At 43.9% G+C, this 20,712-nt stretch overlaps 1 long non-coding RNA gene across 1 annotated transcript in view; it reads left to right on the forward strand.

Moving 5' to 3' along the window:
* The first annotated feature begins 1,811 nt into the window (after positions 1-1,811).
* LOC308578900 overlaps positions 1,812-20,712 on the forward strand; it is a 753,836-nt gene continuing 734,935 nt past the window's right edge. The window contains exon 1 of the long non-coding RNA XR_014004193.1: positions 1,812-2,119. This is a non-coding gene — a long non-coding RNA (uncharacterized lncRNA). The remainder of the gene's footprint in view (positions 2,120-20,712) is intronic.

Genomic DNA, 20,712 nt, shown 5'->3' on the forward strand with positions numbered 1-20,712 from the left:
TGGAATCTTCTTTCTTGTAGTTTGGATCCATTGCTCCGTGTCCGCTTCTCTGGAGCAGCAGAAAACAACCTTTCTCCCTCCTCTATGTGACATCCTTTTATATATTTGAACATGGCTATCATATCACCCCTTAACCTCCTCTTCTCCAGGCTAAACATGCCCAGCTCCCTTAGCCGTTCCTCATAAGGCATCGTTTCCAGGCCTTTGACCATTTTGGTTGCCCTCCTCTGGACACGTTCCAGTTTGTCAGTGTCCTTCTTGAACTGTGGTGCCCAGAACTGGACACAGTACTCCAGGTGAGGTCTGACCAGAGCAGAATACAGTGGCACTATTACTTCCCTTGATCTAGACGCTATACTCCTATTGATGAGGCCCAGAATTGCATTGGCTTTTTTAGCTGCCGCGTCACACTGTTGGCTCATGTCAAGTTTGTGGTCAACCAAGACTCCTAGATCCTTTTCACATGTAGTGCTCTCAAGCCAGGTGCCACCCATCTTGTATTTGTGCCTCTCATTTTTTTTGCCCAAGTGCAATACTTTACATTTCTCCCTGTTAAAATTCATCTTGTTTGTTTTGGCCCAGTTCTCTAATCTGTCAAGGTCGTTTTGAAGTGTGATCCTGTCCTCTGGGGTGTTAGCCACCCCTCCCAGTTTGGTGTCATCTGCAAATTTGATCAGGATGCCCTTGAGTCCATCCAAGTCGTTGATATATATGTTGAATAAGACCGGGCCCATGACAGAACCCTGTGGCACCCCACTAGTCACTCTTCTCAAGGATGAAGAGGAACCATTGATGAGCACCCTTTGGGTTCGGTCAGTCAGCCAGTTACAAATCCACTGAGTGGTAGCATAGTCAAGACCGCATTTTACCTGCTTCTTTACAAGAATATCATGGGGCACCTTGTCAAATGCCTTGCTGAAATCAAGGTAGGCTACATCCACTGTGTTCCCTTCATCTACCAGGCTTGTAATTCTGTCAAAAAACGAGATCAGGTTAGTCTGACATGACTTATTTTTCAGAAATCCATGCTGACTATTGGTGATCACAGCATTCCTTTCTAGGTGCTCACAAACTGTTTGCTTAATGATCTGCTCCAGAATCTTCCCTGGTATTGATGTCAGACTGACTGGGCGGTAATTATTTGGGTCCTCTCTTTTCCCCTTTTTGAAAATAGGGACAACATTTGCCCTCCTCCAGTCTGCCGGGACTTCGCCTGTTCTCCAGGAATTCTCAAAGATGACTGCCAGTGGTTCTGAGATCACATCTGCCAGTTCTTTTAATACTCTTGGATGCAGTTCATCTGGCCCTGGAGACTTGAATACATCTAAACTAGCCAAGTATTCTTGTACTATCTCCTTAGTTATTCTGGGCTGTGTTTCCTTTGCTGAATCATTTGCTTCAAATTCTTCAGGTTGGACATTGTTTTCTTTATCGGAGAAGACTGAGGCAAAGAAGGCATTGAGGAGTTCAGCCCTTTCTGTGTCCTCTGTTTGCATTTCACCATCTTCTCCTCTGAGTGACCCCACTGTTTCTTTGTTCTTCCTTTTGCTACGAACATACCCATAAAAGCCTTTTTTGTTGCTTTTAACCTCTCTAGCAAGCCTGAGTTCATTCTGTGCTTTAGCTTTTCTGACTTTGTGTCTACACGTGCTGGCTATTTGTTTGAATTCCTCTTTGGTGGTTTCCCCCTTTTCCATTTTTTGTACACATCCTTTTTTAATCTTGACTCAGTTAAAAGTTCTTTAGATAGCCACCCTGGCTTCTTTAGGCACCTTCCATGTTTCCATCTCATTGGTATTGCCTGATGTGCTTTTACTATCTCCCTCTTAACAAACTCCCAGCCATCATGAACTCCCTTTCCTTTTAGTATTACTGTCCATGGGATCTCACCCAGCACTTCCCTAAGTTTTATGAAGTCGGCTTTCTTAAAGTCAAGAAATTGAGTCCTGGTATGCTTGGCTGCTCCTGTCCGCTGTATAGTAAACTTCAGAAGAGCATGATCACTCGCACCTAATGATCCTTCCACTTCTACCCCACTAACCAGGTCATCAACATTGGTTAGGACCAGATCTAAAATGGCTGTTCCTCTTGTTGCTTCTCCCACTTTCTGGACAATGAAGTTGTCTGCAAGGCCAGTGAGGAATCTGTTTGACCTTATGCTCTTGGCTGAGTTTGACATCCAACAAATATCCGGGTAATTGAAATCCCCCATTACTACTATCTCCCTTCCTTTTGCATGCTTGGCCATCTGTTCCAGGAAGGCATCATCTATGTCCTCCGTTTGGCTTGGGGATCTATAGTAAACTCCCACAATGAGGTCACTGTTATTCTTCTCTTCCTTAATTTTGACCCAAATGCTCTCACTTTGGCTTTGAGGTTCTAAATCTTGGATCTCTTCACAGGTATACACATCCCTGACATATAACGCCACTCCTCCTCCTTTCTTGTCTGGTCTGTTTCTCTGAAATAGATTGTATCCCCCCATTTTTACATTCTAGTCGTGGGACTTATCCCACCAGGTTTCAGTGATGTCTATTATGTCATATTTAGTTTGCTGTACCAAGAGCTCAAGCTCATCTTGTTTATTTCCCATGCTTTGCGCATTAGTGTACAGACATTGAAGTCCATTAATCATTTCCCCGTGTCTCTTATTTAAGGATTTTTTCCTCCCACCACTAGATCTGCGTGCTGTTTGCTCCATTTGGTCTTTCTAGAGTTGCATTTCCCAGAATTCCATGGGAAGAGGGAATGACTCTTAAACCACTCTGAGAATTGTAGCTCTGTGTGAAGGTGCTTTGACAGGTGGCAAAAAATGGACAAAGTCACACAAAAGTGATGTTTTGGTTCACCATTGTGATTAAAAATGGCACCCAGTGGCCCAATATCAACGAAACTGCCACCTGCACCTTGGGGGCCATTGTGTTGAATTTTTCAATTCTCAAACCTTTTATTGGCATCACATACAAACATCCATAGCAAATCAATACAGAATTACCACCTTCCCAGTGACACAAAACATTTTTCAGATGAAAGAGGCAAAGCAGTCTAACATTACATCTCTAGGTCTCCAGGGAGATCAGACGGCTGCAATGTGTTTCGATGACAAAAAACCAGATAAAGATATTTAGCCACTAACTTGGTAAGCTCCTGAGCTGCATCCCAGGAAAATGACTAGGAAAAAGAAGTCACCGGTCTCATCTCCACAAGTGAGCCCACAGCAGAAGTGCAAGCAGAGTAAACTGGACGATTTCGTAAGAGCACCGAATTCAGAACCTACCACATCCAACAGAGCACATTCCCAGATAGGTGGTGGCGCTTTAATGGGTGGAGATCACACAGGGGAGAATGCTGAGATGAGCGCCCATGAACTATCTCATGAACTACTATCAGAGGGGGCACCGCTCTATGCGGAAATACTTGTGGACCACTGTCTGCTGACTGCAAGAACAGTGGAGGAAATTAACAGCAAATTAGAAAAGGTAACGTCTCTTTTGACTGAGTTGGTGCTTCTGGCGACCAGAAATAGCTCCCTCAATTCTAAAGAGGCCGACCACAGCATTGTTCTCTCCCATGACCATCGTGTACAGGGGTGTAACCGGTCTAGACTTCATAACCGAGAATACAAATAGTAAAAATAACAATAGTGAAAGTAGGGACCTAATCCTACAAATCACTCAAATAGCTCTCGATATATACCTTTCAATGGTAAGCTGCCTTATTGGAAAGCAATTGACAGTGTGTTGAATTTGGTGATGATATCATGAGAGGTGGCCAAACCTATAAAGGACAGATGGACAGACAAACTACTTTTCTAAATATAAAGTAGATGATGGAAGTTGTATAGGATGCATTGACAGAGAAAATAATATGCAATGTAACTCACTTCTATAATGACTTGACTATATTTAAGCATGGAGGGAAATTAGCAGTCAAAGTGCTCCCTTTGTTTTCTCTGTAACTCTGTGTGGCATGTACTTAAACATTAAAGATTTTATTACCTTTAAATTTTAGATTTTGCTGCCATCAGCTGCCCTCCCATGTCTTTGCTTTTGTATGAAAATATTCTTGAATATCAGTTATACTATCTGTAGTTTTCATTTTAAAACTTTGATCTGCACATCAACATTGCCATTGATTCAGCTGTCAATCTCTGGTATCCTAGTTGTTGTGAAATGAGCTATCGATCAGATAAATGGATTTTGTCCTACACCTTTGATTTACTAAAATTATAGATGCATTTAGCTATATTAGATAGTATGGCAAATTGTTTTTCATTTTTGTTGTAGGTTTTTGAGAGGGCATCACTCTGATCATGACGTGACTTTTGCCTTCCTCGTTTCAAGGATACCACCAACCACAGGGATTGCAGTTTGTTGTCATATTTCTCAAAGAAGCTTTGCATGCAGCAGAGATACAGCAGAGCCAGTAAAAAAAGAAAAAACAGTGAAATAATACATGCCTTGCAGGGCTGCACAGTACAGTACTCTATTAGTTCTGGTGACATCTAGTGGCTGATGTCTTCAATGTGAGCTTGCTTCTAAAGAATGCTAGACTTTATGCTTGTCCGGAGTTTTGGGCTGGGTTGCCATCAGTATGCTGATGACACCCAACTCTATCTGTTGATGGATGGCCATCCTAACTCGGCCCCAGACACACTGACCAGATGTCTGGAAGCTGTGGCTGGATGGTTACGTGGGAGCCGGTTGAAGTTAAATCCTTCGAAGACAGAGGTCCTCTGGCTGGGGCGGGACGATATGGGATTCAGGGGGCAACTCCCATCTCTTGCGGGGGTGCAATTAGTGCCAGCACCGTCCGTTAAGAGTTTGGGTGTAATCTTCGATACCTCCCTCTCTATGGAGGCGCAGATTACAGCTATAACAAAGGCGGCATTTTTCCATCTCCGCCAAGCTAAGCAGTTGGCTCCTTACCTCTCTCGCCCTGACCTAGCCACTGTGATCCATGCGACGGTCACCTCCAGACTGGATTATTGTAACTCGCTCTACGTGGGGCTGCCCTTGAGACTGACCCAGAAACTCCAGCGGGTGCAGAATGCCGCGGCGAGACTCCTTATGGGGTCTTCGCTGCGAGATCACATTCATCCGGTACTATACCAGCTGCACTGGCTCCCGGTGGCGTACAGGATCAGGTTTAAGGTGCTGGTTTTAACCTTTAAAGCCCTATACGGCCTAGGACCCTCGTACCTACGGCACCGCCTCTCCTGGTATGCCCCACAGAGAAACCTACGGTCTGCAAATAATAACATCCTCAAGGTCCCAGGCCTCAGAGAGGTTAGGCTGGCCTCAACTAGAGCCAGGGCCTTCTCGGCTGCGGCTCCAACCTGGTGGAATGCTCTGTCACAAGAGACTAGGGCCCTGCGGGACCTGACATCTTTCCGCAGGGCCTGCAAGACAGAGTTGTTCCGCCAGGCCTTTGGTCAGGGCGCAGCCTGACTCCCTCCTCTGGCAACCTGCACAGAATTTTGCTTAATCGGTTGCCATCAATTTGATTTTAACTAATTTTTATAATGAAATATTTTTAGAATCTGTGATTATTTGATTGTTTATTTGATTGTTGTTAGCCGCCCTGAGCCCGGCTGAGCTGGGGAGGGCGGGATATAAATAAAATTTTTTATTATTATTATTATTATTATTATTATTATTATTATTATTATTATTATTATTATTATATTAAGAATTACCACTGTACAATCACCAACATCGCAGCTGGACAATCACACATTTAGCCACTGTTTCAGCTTCTCAACATCATAGATATGTTGTTGCCAACCAGCTGCCCTCCAGGTGTGCTGGTTGGGACTAATGGGATTTGTAAGTCCAAAGAATCTGAAGGGCACCAGATTGGCGAAGGATGACATAGACCTACAGTTGGGCAATACCTTTGTGTCTTTGGCCTTCCGTGTCTAATTTCAGGCTTTGTGGCTTTGTCCTCTAGCCAGCCTTTTCTTTCTTTCTTTCTTTCTTTCTTTCTTTCTTTCTTTCTTTCTTTCTTTCTTTCCTTCCTCTTTTTGCTTAACAAAACACAAAGCTTGCTTCTTCTTTCCTGATATTTCTGTTGGCCCTAATAAACATATTACTTGTGTTTCCAAATGAGCTAAAATAGCTTCTTATGCTTTTTGTTCATTACAGGTATGATTCATTGAACTGTGCAAGCTTATCCTATCTATATATTTCAGGTAGGGTCCGCCCCCCCCCCCATTTCTTGGTCAATCTCACCCTGCTTACTCATTCACACAACTGGTTTTAAGGTTTGTCCAATTTTTGCTGGCGTACAACTGGAAAACGTGTCACACCAGCCAGAATGGAGGGATTAAGGTTCATCTTCACAGTAATATCCCCAGTGTCCCCAGGGTTCGTACTGCAAAGTGGGAGAGCGGGAATCTACCAGGGAATCCCTGGTGAAATCAAGCTGATTCCTGCAATAGTATAGCCTCAGACCTGCCCATAATTTGGTTCCCAGTGTCTGGTTGCAAGTAAAAGTAAGTTAAGCTGACAGTTTAGAACCACTTAACTGTCTGAATGTACTCATTGGGGCTTACTGCTGTGTAGGGATGGGAGAAAAATTCAGTTTTCATTTAAAGGCAAACTTGTGTAACGTACACTTTCTGAAGCTATATGTGAACCAGAAGAGATTCACATTAAACTGCTTATAATGTTTCCGGAGGAATAAATTTTATTTATTTTGCAAATGGAAATATTGAGAACTGAACTTAAGATTGGGAAAAATGCAAAACAGAGAGAAACCAGAATTGATGGATTTGTCCATCCCTACTTCTGAATTTATAAGGATTACACTGGAAAGTAGTTGAAGTAGGCCTGATGTACTAAGAATAAGACAAACCATATAGTATTTTTGGTTATGCAACCACAGGAAGTCTTAGTTGCAGTTCCTATATCTGTGCATATGGTTAATAACAGCCAAAATGGAACTTTACTCTCTGTAATGCCTCTGTCAAAATAAATTTAAAAATATTAAAAAATTGTCCAGTAGCACTTTAGAGACCAACTAAGTTTGTTCTGGGTATAAGCTTTCTTGTGCTTGCACTCTTAATCAGATACACTGAAACAGAAGTCACCAGACCCTTGAAAGACTTGAAAGAGAAATTGCTGAATTAAATCTTATTACAGTGTTGCCTTGCAAGACGAAATTAATTCGTTCCGCAAGTCTCTTCGTCTTGCGGTTTTTTCGTCTTGCGATGCACGGTTTCCCATAGGAATGCATTGAAAATCAATTAATGCGTTCCTAGGGAAACCGACTTCAGACCAGGTCCGGGGACAGACTGTCCCCGGACCTCTTCTGAAGGCTGGGGGGGGGGACAAGGGCTTTTCTTCCCACCCCCAGCATTTTAAAAAACCCTGGGACAGCGGAGGACTTCTCCGCTGTGCGGGGCTATCTTAAAATGCTGGCGGGCGGCATTTTAAAATCGCTCTGGACAGCGGAGGACTTCTCCGCTGTCCGGGGCGATTTAAAAGCCCCTGGGAAGGCAGGCAGGGGGGACAAAGACTTTCGCCCCCTGCCCGCCTTCAGAAGGTGTTCCCGCCCCCCGCCCCACTTCGGAACAGCTTTCCGAAGTGGGGCGGATGGGGCAGGTGTCCCCGCCCCCCCCGCCCCACTTCGGAACAGCTTTCCGAAGTGGGGCAGCGGGGCCAGGTGTTCCCGCCCCCCTCCCCACTTCGGAAGAGCTTTCCGAAGTGGGGCGGCGGGGCCAGGTGTCCCCGCCCCCCCTCCCCACTTCGGAAGAGCTTTCCGAAGTGGGGCGGCGGGGCCAGGTGTTCCCGCCCCCCCTCCCCACTTCGGAAGAGCTTTCCGAAGTGGGGCGGCGGGGCCAGGTGTCCCCGCCCCCCCGCCCCACTTCGGAACAGCTTTCCGAAGTGTGGCGGCGGGGGCAGGTGTCCCCGCCCCCACTCCCCACTTCGGAACAGCGTTTTAAAATGCTGGGGGTCGGGAGCGAAGCGCTGCCGACCCCCAGCATTTTAAAATCTCCCCGTGTCCCGGGGAGGTTTTAAAATGCTGGGGGTCGGCAGCGCTTCGCTCCCGACCCCCAGCATTTTGAAATCTTCCCAGGACACGGGGAGATTTTAAAATGCTGGGGGTCTGCAGCGCTTCGCTCCCGACCCCCAGCATTTTAAAATCTTCCCAGGACACGGGGAGATTTTAAAATGCTGGGGGTCTGCAGCGCTTCGCTCCCGACCCCCAGCATTTTAAAATCTCCCCGGGACAGAGACTTCTCTGCTGTCCCTTGGAGATTTTAAAATGCTGGGGGTCGGCAGCGAACGCTTCGCTCCCGCCCGCCAGCATTTTAAGATCGCCCGGGGCAGGCGGGGGGGGAGGCAGGGGGGGAGCAAAGACTTTTGCCCCCCGCCGGCCTTCAGAAGAGGTCCTCTTCTGAAGGCCGGCTGTGGGCGAAAGTCTTTGCTCCTGACGCCAGCATTTCCCTATGGGCTTTCGTCTTGCGATGCAAGCCCATAGGGAAATTCGTCTTGCGAAGCGCCTCCAAAACAGAAAACCCTTTCGTCTTGCGGGTTTTCCGTCTTGCGAGGCATTCGTCTTGCGGGGTACCACTGTACTAAACTGAAAACTATGGAGAGACTTGGTCTGGATAGAGATATTGGATTCTTGTCTCATTACATATGCTAAAGCTTTTTGGTCATCTGCATACTATCCCTTGCTTTTTCCTGTAGGACTAATTGCAGTCATTAACAGTCGTCAACAGGTTTACCATACCCATTGAGTCAACCACCCATCTCCTACTACCCTTCTGAGAAAAACCCCACCCCACCCTCCCACTATATATAAGGGTCTGGTAATTTCTGTTTCAGTGTATCTGAAGAAGTGTGCATGCACATTAAAGCTTATACCCAGATCAAACCTAGTTGGTCTCTAAGGTGCTACTAAACATTTTTTTATTTTTTTTATTTATTTCAACTGCGTCAGACTAACACAGCTACCTACCTGAATCTAATGCCTCTGTGTGAGTTTTGGCTTCAGATGTGCATGAATGCAAAAAGAGTTGCACTTGGTATCATTACTGTCCAAAGCTGCTGTGAGCCACTTCCCAAATGAAGCAGAGAAAGTATGAATGGAGTGCATGATTACATACCTTGTTCCTTACAGTAACATGGCCAGGTGGTATGCCAGGGTGAATTTTGCTCAAGTTTTTAACCAAGTCCATGCCATGGATAGCTATTGGGCACCAGCCATATATCTTTTAAAGTTATATCTTCTTAATAAGATGCTGAAAGCTATTAAGGTTGCAAAGTCAAGCTCTCAAGTGTTACAAAATACTGTAGCTAAAGTTGCCCATATAAAACTTAATTGGCCCCCTAATGCATGAGTATTGTGAAAGCATTTGATCATATAATTAAGCGCAATAGTTTTCTTATTCTTCAGGATGCCTGCCTCATTAAGAGCAGAGATTGGGCTGTGTTCACTGAGGGGGTAATTATTCAATAATTTTTTCTCATTCTCATGATTCCGTGAGTGGTCCCATGTCTTATTACTGCACACCTTCCAAGCCTAATGGTGAATACCAAACAATTAACTTCCTAAAGGGCAAATCTATTATTCTCATCACCATCTTCACAGAGCAATTTATGTAAGCTAGTTAATTTTAGAGCACATCCTGTGAAGCATGTTGATTGTCGCAAGGTGTAAAGGCCTGCTCACAGCCAAAGAACTGCCCATAATTAGGAGAAGTCCTGGGACATAAGAAAAGGTTTATTTTGCTGGTGTTAAGAAAGAGGTGCAGGGATGGGGAAACTGTAGCTCTCCAGATATTGCTGGATCCCAGCCTTGTCATGGTCCCAACAAAGATAGAATCTCTAAAGCTCCTATTTTTCAATTTCAAGGGAATCTTCTATTGGTGCAATGCAAACTTCACTTGAAATCCAAATATCAGTTGGACAGGGGCGACATTTAGCAGGGAAAGAGTTAAACCCCCTCTCTCAATCCCCATAGTTCCCGCAGCTGCTGTTTGCATGACAAGAACCAGGCAAGTTAATTGCATTTATGCAATTAATGCCCTGTCTAGTTCTGGGGCTAATCTGAAAAGTTTGGCTTGAGCCTAGACAGCAGAAAGCATCATTTGTTCCTTGGCAATCAGAACTGGATACACTCTTTCAAGCTTGGTTTTACCAGCCTGAGCAGAATCATGCTATTCTTTCCTATGTAACTTTTCATTTTCTCTGATGCATGCAAAAATCTCTCCTCTCTAGAAAGATTTAGTGGGCAATTTTAACGTGGATTTTAAAGTTATTTGTTATTTCGTTTATGCACTGCTCTTCATTAAAAACAAAAACAAAAACCCCAGAGTGCAGTTTCCTTTCAGCACCTCTGCCACCTGCCCTGGCGCTGGTCATCTGTGCAGCATCAAAGCAGCATGACAGCCCATGTCTTCCTCTTACTTTGAGCCTCTTTAGAGATGCAGCTATGAATAAGCTGTGGGGATTTATTGACAGAGCAGAGGAAATTCTTTGTTTGCATGAGTTAATCTCCTTTCCTCCGATGCATTAATCTCCTTCAATAAAGATCATCCAATTTGGGTTCAGCACTTCAGGAGAGAAGTCCCCCCCACCTCCCCAGAAACGTGTTGCAGAGTTTAATGCTTGTGTCTAATGACTTGGAAGCACACTGATCCATAACCCAATGTGGAGTAGAATAGTGAACAGAGTGCTTTAATCCAACATTAGATGCACGTAGCAGCTTTTAGGTCTCAGGCATATGGAAATAACCCAAAGGTAGTGGAATACAGAACTTAGGAAGCCTTATACTGAATTAAACCATTGGTCTTTCTAGGTCAGCACTGTCTGTGTCAGGGAAGGGGAATCTGTGGTCCTCCAGATATTGCTGGACTCCAACCCCCATCAGCCTCAGCCAGCATGTCCAATGGTCAGGGATGATGGGAGTTGTAGTTGAGCAATGCCCAGAGGGCCACAGTTTTCCCACTCCTGGTTTGCACTGACTGGCATTAGCTGTACAGCTTAAAAGCAAGGAACAGCCTCTCCCAAAAGGGAGGACTTTGCCCTGTTTACTCATGGGAACCTAAACCTAATAGGATTTCCAATCAGGTTTGCTGGTGGAGGAGCTGCTTAGACTCAGGATTGGCACCAGTTTATGTGGGGCACCTTTTCCTGCAGCAGACCTCCATCCCTCGTACACAATGGGGCTGTCTGGAGCTCTCTGTTCTTCCTGAACCCCCAAAGCCTATTCCACTATGGGTTGGTGATTCCTGTGTCCAGAAGACTGGCCAGTTACTTGCATGTTCTGAATGGGGTTGCACTCCCTCTCAAGGAACAGGTTCAAAGCTTCGGGGTGCTCCTAGATCCATCTTTTTCACTAGAGGCTCAGGTAGCCTTTTAGGCTAGCAATGCCTTTTAGCAGCTACAGCTGGTACACCAGCCTGCAGCCATTATTGGAGAGGGATAGTCTGGTCACAGTGATTCATGCATCAGACTCAAGCCTTAATGGTTGCAATGCACCCCATGTGGTGCTGGCCTTGGGCCTGGTCTGATTGTTGATGTGGACAGATGGACACTAGCCTGTAACTCTGGTGCTCACAAGCTTGTACTGGCTGCCCATACACTACTAGACCTGCTTCAAGGTTCTGTAACTGCTTGGGTACAGGGTATCCCAGGAGCCACCTGATCTTTTGGTGAGGGATGTGTGGCCTGGGGAGCTGTTGCATGGCAAGGGAAGAGTACCAAGAGAAGCTTCAAGTGCAACATTTGGCCTTCAAGCCTGAGGCTCACCAGGCTTGCTTTATAACACAGGATCACCAAATACTGTAAAATTGACTGGGAGTCAGGTCAAGGCAGAGCATTTAAAAAATATGATATCACACAACATATGATTTTGCTGTCAGAGGATATGGCAATAGCTACCAGCACAACTGACATTAAAAGCAGGGTGATTAGAAGAGTCGATGTTACGGTGGCTTGTAGGGTGGAAGGCAGGGAGACCAACAGTGGGCAGAATCAGACTCAATGACCAGGAAACTCTAAGAACTGTAACTCTGTGAGGGGATAGAGGACACAACTAGAATTATTGGGCTCTGTCAGCCATTGGCTCTGATTCCACCTTCTGTCTTCCATCCTAGAAGCTACGATTGATAGGGTTGTCATATTTTGAAGAGCGAAAAAGAGGACACATTTGCCGACTTTTAACTGTGGATTGCTACGACGACTCTACCCATGAAAAAGAGGACGGGTCCTGGAAAAAGAGGACAACCCTACTTTTGACATCTACTTCCACACTTTCTGTGCCATGAAAGGCTAGATGGTATACAACTAGGGCTGCCACCATTTAACCTGATTAGACATTATCATGCCAGTAAGCCCAAATGGGGAGCAGTACATGGGGAAAGCCCTGATGGATCTAAGGCCAGCTACGCCTCATCTCATTCTTGACCATGCTTGTGGGGGCAGATGGGAGTTGGAGTACAATAACACCTAGAGAAGCACAGCTTTACCATCCCTGTTCTAGGAAGAACATAGGGTGGCTCAGTAACCAGCGGTTACACAGGAATCCTATAGCTAATCTGCTCTTCATGCGAGTGCTTCAATTTGCTACTCTAATCAGGAAAGCAAAAATCATAGAACAAAAGTTATGAATGTGATGGACACAGGATAACAATGTTGTTCTTCATTTTGAATTTTGCGTAGTGTGCTACTACGCCTTCTGCTTCATCCTTCAGGTCATACAATCTATTTTATCCAGAAAGCCGAATGGCGCATAAAAACAAATTTCTTGTTGCTGCTGGCTGCACATTTGTGCTAGATTTTGAGAGCTCTGTCAACCTTTTGTCTCCCTGCAAGTCAAGAAGGGAGCTTGCAAGAAGGGAGCTCATGTGAGCTTTAGACTAGGCTTGACTTTTTTTTGTAGTTTAGGGGTTTAGAGACTGTGCTATGATGAAGTGCTTCTACACTGCATTTAATCACTGCCACTTGATATTATAAGGCCACAGAAGCTTAAATTAAAGAAAATATATTACATAGATCTTGATTTGAAGAACCTCATTAATCTGTGTTTGCATTTGATTAAACTAAACCGAAATCACTTAGGATAATTCACCCTCCCACATGCAGGAGAAAGGAATAAAAGATATGAGATCCAAATCTCCGCATTGTTAACTTGCATCTTGTGAATTAAGTTGGGGGATAATAAGGGGATACATTTCAGATGGACAAATGAGAAGCCTTAGCAGATAGATTATCAGGGCCAGAGAGAGAAGGTGAGAAAGACGACAGGAACATGAGGAATATGTGCATATGGGAGGATTGCTGAAAATATAGTTTCATATCCCAAGCAGAATATGAATATACATTTCAATTTGTTCCTCTTTCCCAAGAAAGTAACTGTCATACTGGGTGACTTCAGTGGGAGAGAGGGGAAGCAGAGCTCATTCCATCAGCTTTACTGAAAGACCTGCTCCTGCCCCTGAAAACATTTGCATTCTGAGACTTTCTGCTTAACTTTAAGGACTGGAGTCTAAGTTTACTTTCCCCGCTTTCCCTTTCCCCTTTTGTGTTGTACCTTTTAGATTGCAAGCCTAAAGGCAAGAGCACTCTTGTTTTATCTGATTGCATGTAAGCCTCTCTGAAAATCCTTTTGCCTGAAGAGCCAAATGCTGAATTAGGGGTGGCGAACTTCAGGTTTGGGGGCCAAACACTTTGCTCCAGCCATTTCTACCTGGCCCTCAGAAACAATGGATAGCACACTAGATTGTATATGTCATGCATTATGCTTTGGATAAGACATTCTATTCTGAATGTAGCCCAATTTGGTAGGCATTTGCATCAGCTTTGTGTGTATACCCTAAATAACAGGGCAGACTGGGCTGGTTCAAGACAGTCTTTCATGTTATGGATGACACCATTAAAAAGGCATGTCATGGCAGGTCTGAGAGTGTCCAAGTTCCTTTATTGCCTTGTTCCCCCACCCTTAAAGTTAAATGTAACGTTGTTCCCTCCCTCTTCATTTTTGAGAAACCAAGCCAAGATGACTGTGGAAATGCCCAGTGCTCAAGAGGAAGGTGTGAAGAGCAGGGAGGGAGGGGGAGGGCTCTTTCATTTTGACAGATCTAGCTTTTAATCACAGTGAATTATTTTCTTGGAGCACGCCAATCACAGTGATTTGGGAAAGGGTGATTGACAGATTCATGCTTCACATGAGTTTCATCCGGGTTTTGACTGTGAGCCTAGGGCATAAGCAGCACAGGTAGACAACAGAGGCAGCCTGCTCCTTTCCCAGTCTTTCTTTTTCGTAACAAACAATTGACAATCACAGCTCTCCCTCTCTCTCTCTTCTTCATCATAGACTTTATAACTGCAAAGAGATGAGGGGAAATGGTAACTTCTCTAGTTTTTTAAAGAAATATAATCATCTAGTATGACAGGCCCCATAACTTATTTATCTTAACTTCTACTGTTTTCTTACCCAGAGGTAACTTTTGCAGTTTTCTCCCCCACGCCCCCTGTTTTCAAACTGATTTCCACCCCTAAAAAGACAAAAGAAAAAACAGTGGAGGGAGCATGATTTCAATATTCTCTCAGAGTTTGTAATGGCAGGAGACTTGCTCTACCTATCATCCTGAAATTTGGCAGGAGTGATCCATGCTCGAGGGGCTCATTTGCCTGCAAATTTCACTCAGTTATGTAAAGGGGGGAAGTTATTGCCATTTTTAGATGCCCCATTTTTAGTCACTGAGAGCAAAACAAAGCATGGATTCTGTATGCCACTGAATGCCAGTTGCTGGGTCACAAATGTGGAAAATACTGTTGCATTCAGGTTCTGTTTACTGGCTTCCCATAGGCAGTATGGCTGGTCAGTTTGAGGACAGGCTGTTGCATTAAATGAGCCACTGGCCTGATGCAGAAGGGCGCTTCTTACATTCTTATTTAGCAGATCAGATCTTAATTGGATTGGAACAACACAGAGTGGAACTGAAGCAAACTTGGCTGTTTTCAGATGCTACAGATACCTGATGGAAGGCAAACCTTTTGGGTTGCTGCACAGCCCTACTAGTTGGGTGTTATTTTCTGCACTATTTTGACTGTGGAAGTGGAGAGAGGGGCCCTGCCATTATAACATGCCTCACCACCATCATGTTGCTGAAAGCATTGTAAAAAAGAAGCTGCTGTATGCACATATATTTGCAATCCTGCTAAACAGTAGCAGAAGCAGAATTTTTTTAAAAAGCAACAGGGATGCCATTATCAAAAGCATGAAAATAAAATGGCTTTGACCTGGTTTCTATAAACAAATAAAAGCAGGTAGCTGATAGGGTTGGCATGGTTCTTAGTCTGTAGCAATGGCCACCACCTCCAAAGGAAAACATGCCTGGAGAAGGGCCTCTGATGGTGATCTAAAAAAAACAACCCCAGGAAGGTTCATACCATTTTATTTCCCTAGGCAATTTAGCTTATAACTCTTGCAGTGTCTTATGTGACCTGAAAATTATTTCAGTGTTCAAAGCTTTGTAATGATATGTCTCTTGTCACCTCTCACCTGGCAATCTCCCCTCTCACCTGGCAACCTCAGTTTCAAAAACCTTCTGCAAAAGGCACTGGCAACCTCTGCTTCGTAACTTTCTTGGGCTCCATGATCACTGCAGATGGTGACAGCAGTCACGAAATTAAAAGACGCCTGCTTCTTGGGAGAAAAGTGATGACAAACCTAGACAGCATCTTAAAAAGCAGAGACATCACCTTGCCAACAAAGGTCCGTATAGTTAAAGCTATGGTTTTCCCAGTAGTGATGTATGGAAGTGAGAGCTGGACCATAAAGAAGGCTGATCGCTGAAGAATGGATGCTTTTGAATTATGGTCTGGAGGAGACTCTTGAGAGTCCCATGGACTGCAAGAAGATCAAACCTATCAATTCTTAAGTAAATCAGCCCTGAGCGCTCACTGGAAGGACAGATCCTGAAGCTGAGGCTCCAATACTTTGGCCACCTCATGAGATGAGAAGACTCCCTGGAAAAGACCCTGATGTTGGGAAAGATGGAGGGCACAAGGAGAAGGGGACGACAGAGGACGAGATGGTTGGACAGTGTTCTCGAAGCTACAAACATGAGTCTGACCAAACTGCGGGAGGCAGTGGAAGACAGGAGTGCCTGGTGTGCTCTGGTCCATGGGGTCACGAAGAGTCAGACACAACTAAATGACTAAACAACAAAAAGCTGGCACACAGGTGGGGGAGGGACTCCACCCCCTTCTCACCTGAGAATGAATGTTCCACCTTGAATAGGACTGAATGACTCTGCCATCGCCTGTCTTTGTTCTTTGATGGCACCTGTCTCAGCCAATCTCCTGAGGAAGCTGGCATGACTTATTTTTTAGGCCTTGCCAAATCCATTGATCAACCCCACATTTGCTAATTTCAGAAATTATGGGAGGAACCTGGCTTCCAGGAATTTTAATGGATCCTTGCTCCCTGCAAACCCATAACAATATTTAAGAAATGAGTTATCTGTTAACAATACTTTCTGAGCAAAGAACTGCAGGAACAGCCTGGCACTTGACTCTGAAACAGGTGTTGGTAGTACAATCAGTGTTTTGAAGAAGACAGCCATCTTCAGAAGTATGAAGAGAAGCATTGAATATCTGGTAAAATATATGCTCCCACCCCCTTCTGTGGCCTCAACTAAAGAGACACTGAGGCCGTGTTCAGTAACGAGCCCTCATTTCAGGTCAACGTACTCTATAAAAAGCAGTGACAGAAATAGTGAAGGTACAGAAAAGGGCATATAGAAGAAAGACACGCAAAGCTAAAGTGTGGGGTCCCTCCCCCCGTAAGGGGAGAAAAGAACTTGAGGGGACCTTTTGCCAGCCTTGAGGGTGCAAAAGAAGAGATGAAGAGAGAAAGCCGCCCAAAGTATAGCATACAAAGGGCAATGGTTACAAGCAGCAAGTAAGTGAACCATTGGCTGCTGCTAAAAAGAGGGCAGTCAGGAGGGAATTTCTACTCAAAAAGAGGTTTCTTCTGCTCTTCTCCCTCTCCCTCCAAACTAACACAAGAATTGCAAAAGGGATAAGGCGGAAGGAGTATTTTCACCCTCACAGTTGTTGAAGCAAACACATCTTGTTATCAAGTCTAATGCTCCCTTGACTTGAGTCTCCTGCTTTAATTACCATGCTGTTTTAGTGGGATTGTTTCATTGTGCATTTTAATTATGGGTATTTATCTATTTAATGCCTTGTGTAATTGGTTTTTATACTTGTAAACTGCTTAGAAACTTTTTTTTTTAGCATTAAGCTGCCTCTGCCTCTGTTTTATTTACAAATTAGGGTCCCCCCCCCTTAATGTTGAGATTTATAATTAAATGTCTGCGCCTTCTGAATACTAGAACCACTCTGGAAGCTCCAATCAGAAAGCAAGATACAAATATAAAAAAATATTGAATGAAATTTCAACGGGAACAATTTTCAATTTTTAATCTTGGAGGGGAGCTTTCTGACAGCATGCTTCTCCCTCTTGAACTTCCAGTGCCTACTAAATAGTTGTTATTGTTGTTTTAATTCCAGAAGGCACTTTGATTTTATAGTTTTGACTGATTTCTGTTTTCTGATTGCATTTTTGTAAACTGCTTAGATACTATTGTCATTAAGTGGCATATAAACAGCTTAAGGTAATTAGTTAGTGGTTAGGCACATTTCCTTGTGCCATCTTATCCTTACCTCTTATCCTGTGGGTGGGCAGGGCACATATTGTGATGACCTTATGACATAGGCAAGTGTCCTTAAACATTAAAGGGAAAGGTGTGAAAACTTGACAGAGGAGTGCTGTTTTTGAAATTAGCCTCCAGGTCAAGTATACTGTAATGTCATGTTTCAGGAAGCATTGTAGGTGCCACCTCCAAGAAACCTCCAAAAAGGAATGAGAAAGAACTGTTTTCTTCTTCCTCTTCTTCTTCTAGCATTTGTCTTTCAAGAAGGATAAAAGCTACTCTCTGCCCTGAAAGTGTTTTATCCCTGCCTCTTTTATCTGCTTTGCATTACTTTGGTCTTTCCCACTTTTATTTGTATATCGTACTGACTGCCTTTTTAATTTCTGTTTTTCAGTTTTGGAGACTGTTATTTTCCTTCTTATTTTGCAAACTACTTTGGGCTCCCCCTCCCCCCAATTTTCTTTAAAGAAAGGAAAATAGAACATACAGTAAGAAAATAATTTATGTAAATTATTTGCAGCTTGCTATTTTGGGTGCCATGTAGCAATGCCCAAGAGGGATCACAATCAACATAATTTAAAACAGATTACAAGAAAACACAGTCGAAAATTTGCAACAAAACCCAAGTTCAGGAGACTCTGAACAGATAATAAACAAGCCCATAAATTTGTCAAAAATAAAACAGATTTTAAATGCCATCAGGGAAGATGTCAGCAGGACCTTTTGGGTTGGGGGAGCACTGCCAGTGTCAACATGACTCCTGAATTCCGCACAGAGTCTGTCAGTCAAGACCCCCAGAAGAATCTCCTGGACCACCCCAGGTTGTAGGGTTAGAGTCTGGTTCTTCATGGCCTTCTTCCCCTGATGTATCAGGTGACTTCACCAGTCCAGGCAGGAGACTAAGCAAGAGAGGAAGAATACCTGTCTTCACGCTGTGGCGTCTAGATGAGTTGGTCTGGAGAGAGGTTTAAAGGCTTCACTCCGCTTTTAACTTTTGTCAGACAAAGTTGACTACACCACCCTGTCTGTGATCCCATAACTTCTGACCTGCCTTGTCCCATGGATTTGGTATGAGGTATTAGAACTGTGACAGCTATGTAGGGATGGAATTTTATGAAAATATTTATGTTGGAGTCATCCGTATGTATTTTTTCCCCCTATTCCCTGTCTCATTCCTGAATTGTGATGATCTTTCCCCACCCTGGTTCTGCTAAATTTGCAAAAAATTTTTTTTTAAAAAAATTGCATTATTATACACCTTATTATAAGCATTATTATATTTGCAAACAGGATTGTATGCATATTATATACCTAGGTTTCCTAAAGTAACCAACACACTGGTACATACAGCAAGGCATATACAGTAACAACCAGTGCTTTTTTCTAAAAAATATTTAGGGGTACTCTCATTTTCCTACTTAAATTAAATACTGCCTCTCAATGAGGCCAAACTTAGATTCACAAAATGTTTAGGGGTATGTGTACCCCAGCATTCCCCAGAAAAAAAGCACTGGTAACAGCATAAAAACACTTATGTATTAATAACTCATAAAATTATGTTGAAGAAATATAGTACTCCATGGGGCTTGAACTTTGCACATATTTTTGCATGAAATTAGGCCTTTAAAAAAAGCAATGCATGTGCAATTTCAACATAAGTAGTCACTCTATACTAAAAAGGTGGTCTAATGTGAAAAAAACTCAGTTGGGTTGGGATGGTCAAAATCCATCCTTGTGCCAAGGTCTTGTCAAATTAGTGCTTGTGCTAATTATTTATCTGCACCATTTATAGTCTGCTCTTCACTGAATATGTTCAACTCCAGAGTGGGAAATAAAGCAATAAAAATAAGCAAAACAAAACAACAGTACAGTATACAAAACTTACAAAACCATATAAGCAGGTCCAATTAGACAATAAATTGATGGCGCTGTGGGTAAAAGCCTCAGCGCCTAGGGCTTGCCGATCGAAAGGTCGGCGGTTCGAATCCCCGCGGCGGGGTGCGCTCCCGCTGCTCGGTCCCAGCGCCTGCCAACCTAGCAGTTCGAAAGCACCCCCGGGTGCAAGTAGATAAATAGGTACCGCTTACCAGCGGGAAGGTAAACGGCGTTCCGTGTGCTGCGCTGGCTCGCCAGATGCAGCTTTGTCACGCTGGCCACGTGACCCGGAAGTGTCTCCGGACAGCGCTGGCCCCCGGCCTATAGATGTGAGATGGGCGCACAAACCCCAGAGTCTGTCAAGACTGGCCCGTTCGGGCAGGGGTACCTTTACCTTTACCTTTACATAAGGTAAATAAGCAAAGCTACAATATCAAAAATCAGTATTTTCCAGTTTAAGCAAATACCAAGGTAATAGCAAGCACAATATATTCAAACAGAATAAACAAGCCAATAATTTAGCAACAGTTCCCACCTCCGTCTTTCACTTGTGGCAGCTCCCTCCCTTTCTGTCTCTCACACAGAGATTGCCTCACTCTGTAGCAAAAGACCCTCTGTGGCTTTTGAGTACCTTAACAAGTCTTATGGCTTGTCAATTTCTCAGACTGATAGTGCTCAAAACTATAATTCTATTTTAGTGAATGTGTGGAGTGTATTCACTTTTTGAGCTTTAACCTCCCCCCTCCCAAATTACTGGCCTACTTGAACATGCCACGAAGAGTGCCAATTAATGCCATAAGTGACAGTGGGACTCAGACAAGCTTCGGCTGGGTTTCAAATAGGTCAGTGAAATGTCCTTCAACAGGAATGACATCTTGTCTCTTCCAACCTAGAAAGGGTTTGAACTTCTTTGGACAAAGCTTCTCAATTTGTATTTGCTGCCTCCTGTAGTGAGCTAGCTGGCATAAGGGTCTCTTCAACACTGATAGACCCAACAGTATCTTTCTCCCAGCCAAAAAATAAAAAATAAAAATAAGAGAATGTCCAAAGAAGTTTTGTAGGTCCTTGTGTTCCAATGTGTTTTCCTCCATCATTATACCAAGCAGCAGGAAGACTGTGAGTTTAAGATTAGAAACTCTGAATACAAATCTGGC

This window comes from Podarcis bocagei (genome assembly GCF_964188305.1).
Source record: "Podarcis bocagei genome assembly, chromosome: Z".
Lineage (NCBI taxonomy): Eukaryota > Metazoa > Chordata > Lepidosauria > Squamata > Lacertidae > Podarcis > Podarcis bocagei.